Below are 5001 nucleotides of genomic sequence, written 5' to 3'. Positions count from 1 at the left end.
CCCTTGTGCTTCTGAGTAAGGTGAACTGAAGATGAGCAGGAAAGATTAATTAACTCACCAGGTCAAGCAATGGGGCTGAAGCTGGTCTTTATGGCCCAGTGAAAAGGATCTACTGAGTTGGAAGTCTGGATTTTGCAAACTGAAGGAGAGGCAGCATGACAAGCAAGTTCTTGTGGTGAGAAGTCCAGAGGGGAGTGGCACTCGAAGCCAGGAGCTGCTGAAGTAGGGGTGTTGGAGTTGGGCCCATCCTACTAAGTTTCCTTTTTCCTTTCCCAGTGAATTTCAGGAGTGATTCTGATAGATGCTGCCTAATGCCACAAGAGGTTGGCTTGAAGAGAGGTTGGAAAGAATTTGGTTACTGCCACAGCAAAGCTGGGGTTGTTGACTGAGGCTAACAAATGATTCATAAGTTTCATGAGTCACTTTATCACCCCCAGCCTGCAGCAAGGTTTGATTCCATAAGGACAAAAGCATCATTCACAAAATGTAGGGACGGAGAAGAACAGATACCAGATGGAATGTCTGATATGCTAATTCCTGATACAGTATCCTGTTATCAATGTACATGCACTGCCGGGTGGACTCTGCTTGAGTTACACTACGTACCAGTGGAGCAGATCCTGCTACCCACCGAGCTAGTGCATTTGGAACCTCAAGTCTATTCCTGATTACTCACATGTATGGTTAACTGAAAACTCTGGGGTCCGGAACACACCCATAGAGGAGTCTAACGAGTAGAATGGTAAAGAGCAAATAGCTAAAGAATGGATAAAAGGACATCGGTTGAGTGAGGAGCATATATCAAGTTAGGAAGAGAAGCATGTTAAGTCAGATTGCATTAGGGAATCTGGTTTATTGATGCCACTGCTAAGGTCACTTGTATCTGAAATCAGAGTTTTATCTAACCGACTGGCGGAGAGATCGAGGTATTTCACCAGCAACAGCGGCCTGTGACTAGAGCTGGCTGGGAAATTTTTGCCTAATTGGTTTTTTGTTGTTGTTGTCAAAAATGCCAGTTCATCAAAACCAAAACTGTTCATGAAATAGGGTTGGGTTTCGTGAATTTCCTAACTTGAAAAAGGGTCAGGAAAATTTCATCATTTTCCCCTGACTGTTTTAGTCTGACAGTTTCAAAATGAAAATTCATTTTCCAGGTCAAAATGAACTTGTGTTGACAAATTTATGCTAATTACAGCAAAGACGGTTTTTTGAAAAGAAAAAGTTTTGAACTCACAATGACACACTTTGATTGAACCAAAACAAACACAATAAAATCTTTATTTTCATTTGCAAATAATTTTGAGATTTCAACTTTTCATCCTGACAGAACTTTTTTTTTCTTTCAAACTTTCCAAAATACTTATAGGTCCAGAAAACCACTTCCCACTCAGCTCTGCCTGTGAGTCTAGAAGTGCAGAGAAACAAAGAGTGCGTTGGTTACTTAGAATAAAGAGAGCTCTCCAGAGATACGCAGGGACGTTGTTCAGGCCTGAGACTCCTTAGCAAAAGCATTAGTGGAATCAAAAACAGGAAAAAGAGAGCATGATCAACTATCTTGGGTTTTGGTGTGAATGACTGACATTTTTTGCACTAGTCAATATCCTTGTGCACTCTTTTTTGTCCACTGCTTTGTAGTTCATCATATGGGGGGCAGTATGTGTTACAGTTGCTATATACATTAAAGTACACTTTATAAGTATTTTATTTGTAGAAAAAATCACCTGAAAGTCTTTAAATTGGCTAATTTAGTTATCATATTATTTATTATGTAGTTGTATTGCGGTAGGGTCCAGGGACCCCAGGACTCTATTTTGCTAGGCACTGTACGGTACTGTGTGGGTGCATAGTCCAAGTCCAAGAAGGAGTAAGAATCCCCACTACCCTGTCTAGTTGGAGGTTGGGTCCAGAGGTTTAGGGATGTTGTAAGCAGAGCGACCAGTTTACTCTCCTCCGTAGAGTGAGTGGGTGGAGAGTCTGAGTCACACCATCTCCTGGTGCTACCCCTGGGGTGGTGCCGTTTACACCCCACCCCTTTGCTCAGGGCTGTGCCAAAATTCAGAGTGGATCCCCAAGTGCACCCAATGGAAATAAGGTACGGCACGTTTGCCTGTCAATAAGATGGCTAATGTGTAATGTCCCATATTAATTTGTGTAAGTGACACTGATTTGCTGTATGATATTGCAAGGCGCAAATTAGTGGCTGGGGATTAAAATGACATTTATAAACCGCTTCTTTTTAAAAACACTCCCAGGAAAAGGAATAATAAAAACCCTGTTAATAGGATTGTTAAAAGAAACAGTAAAGATCCTAAACCAACCTTTAAGTAGGATTGGTGGCCCAAGAAACACCAGCTTTCAGCACACCATTTAAATCTCATCCTAGGCAAGATATGGGGTAATGTAGATATTGTCCATGGCCCTGGTGGTTAGATGAGGTAATGTGGAGGTGTCTTGCCTGCCCTGACATAGCTGGGCTCGATGGGGAGCTTCATGGAGGCACAGGGCTTCTGCTTGATGATCTTTTTGAACCTGGGGAGATCCATGGGTTTAGGGGATAACTCCCCTAGCCAATGGGGAAGTATTAGTGCAGGCTCCACATGCAACAACTCAGAAGGAACTCGATGCCTGGGTACTTGTGGAGTTTCTTGTCCCCGCACAGGACTTGCTTATATAGGGTGTGATTTATTATTGGTATTACGGTAGCACCCGCAAACCCTAACCACGATCACTGGCCCACTGCACAGACTCGTAGTGAGAAACAGTGCTGCCGCAAAGAGCTTACCCTCTAAACAACAGATCACTGGCTGAGCTGAGAATAGAATTCAGGTCTCCTGAATCCAAGGCAGTGCCCTAACCGTTAGACCATGCTGCCTCTCTAATCAAACCCTTAAAGGTTATTTGTGGATGATATCCAATGATTAAATACCCAGTGCTTTTAAAATCTCAATACATCATGCACAACACTGTTATGCCTGATTGCAAGGATGCCTTCTTGCCAAATCCTCATTATTTTTTTCCAAAAACTGTCTTTCACTTCTAGCCGTTACTCTCCTACATGTCTAACACTACTACACCTGTTAACTTTTATGAAAAAGCATTTTTAAAAATGTGTTAAACTTTGCTTTTATTAAAATGGACCAGAGCAGCTAATACACTCTCTCTTAGAATAAATAGCTATAAAAACATCAAAGGTTTTGATAACTGTTAGCTGTATATTTTGTAATGCATGCCTGTTGTATTTCCATTTTGTTAGCTCTATTTAAAAAACAGTTTTATCATGCCCCATTTCCTGTTAGATAGTTCTATTTGTCTGCTCTACAGGAGGCAAAAGATTTTAGGTCCAAAAGAAATTATCTCTCAGTAAATTACTAACTCCATTACTGAATACTAAACATCATCCCCATTTACCGTACGAGCAGCTAGAAGAGATAACATTGCAATTTATTTATTTGTTTTGTCCTGTGTGCATAGGTGACACACAGACCCATCTGAGCAGAGAAGGTGATAAACTGACAGGTACATTAGATCTGCCACATATAGTAAAGTTTACTTTGATTATGTAGTAAGTGTCAAGATGTACAGTAGCTGATGTCAGTTTGATCACTCTTATAGTATATAATGGCTCATCTTTTTCATGGTTGATTGGACACTAATTTTTGTCTAATAAGTAAGCTATCAGTGAGAGTGTTTTAGAGAGTAGCCAGAGGTTTTTTATCCTACTGAAAGGGAAACCATTCGTGAAATTATTTTAAAAATTGTTTGGATTGCTTGTTGTATTCATTTTTCTCCTCCTAAAGTCTCCTGTTTACTCCAGGAAAGCACTAAAGGGACACTATTTTCCAGGGACCTGCTGTGAATCTGCTATATTGTGTGAAACAGACTTCCATATTAAAATAGCAGCATTGGATAGAATATTTTATGTTTATCCTCTTTGTATCGCTACCCAACTGAAATGTCCATATGTAACACCTCCCAAACTTTAAAGACATAGGAACAATAATTATGTTCTCTTATCCACATAACCCCTTTTTTGTGTGTGTAATAATATAGTGACGTGCAGCAGAGGTTACATTTGTAAAATATTTCTTTTTCTATTGCTATACAGATACGATTGAATTAAAACCCGTTTTTTAAAGTTATTCTGTTAAATAGATTTTGCAATGTTTTACATTAATTCTGGTGTTTAAAAGTTACGTCAACAGATGAAAAAGAGAAAAGCCTAATAGAGACATTTAAGAGTGAAGGCTGGTATTCTGTCCTAGTTTATAGCAGAGTGATAGGGCAATGCCAGGGAAACAGGGGATACAGTGAAAATGGTCAACTCTTGATTTCTTTGGGGTTGGCCATTTGTGTCACAACTTTAGTGCTATTTAAATATAGCTTCTCGATCCAATAGTCCATAACACAGGTCCCTTGAACCCTTAGTGCTAACAGTGTAAATACATAATGTGATGGGATCCAACTAACACAGAATATTGTCATAGCGCTTTGATGTAGTTAGATCTGCAGATATATTTTAGGACTTTAATATTCTTTATTGGTGGAATAGAGCCAAAATGAATCAGTCATCATTGATCCATAATAAGGTTTCATACGGCTTCTTTTGAGGGCTTTCAGCTTCCACTGACCTCAGTTGTAGTTAAGGGTATTCAGTACTAATGTAGACACGTGTTCTGTTGCTAAACTTTTAATCTTTTCATTATGAACACATGCAAGTATTAAACCTTTTTGGTCAGGGATTCAAGGAGACCCAAGGTTGGATGGAGCTCATCTAGCTGAACCCATCTCCTAACTACCATTTTTAACCTATAATGTTGATTTCCTTGCTCGTTTTTAGATAAAGTCACAAATGGGGCCTCAATTATGAGTTTACTCCATAAATTAACTGCCCTCTGTGTAAAGAAATGTCTGCTAAGGTCCTTTAGTGCAAGATCCTTTCCTAGTGCCAAGTTCTGCCTTTTATTTATATATATATATATATATATATATATATGTGTGTGT

Source organism: Terrapene carolina, unplaced genomic scaffold, assembly GCF_002925995.2.
Source record: "Terrapene carolina triunguis isolate 2854851 unplaced genomic scaffold, T_m_triunguis-2.0 Scaffold131, whole genome shotgun sequence".
Taxonomy (NCBI): domain Eukaryota; kingdom Metazoa; phylum Chordata; order Testudines; family Emydidae; genus Terrapene; species Terrapene triunguis.
Note: the sequence above shows the minus strand (reverse complement) of the source record.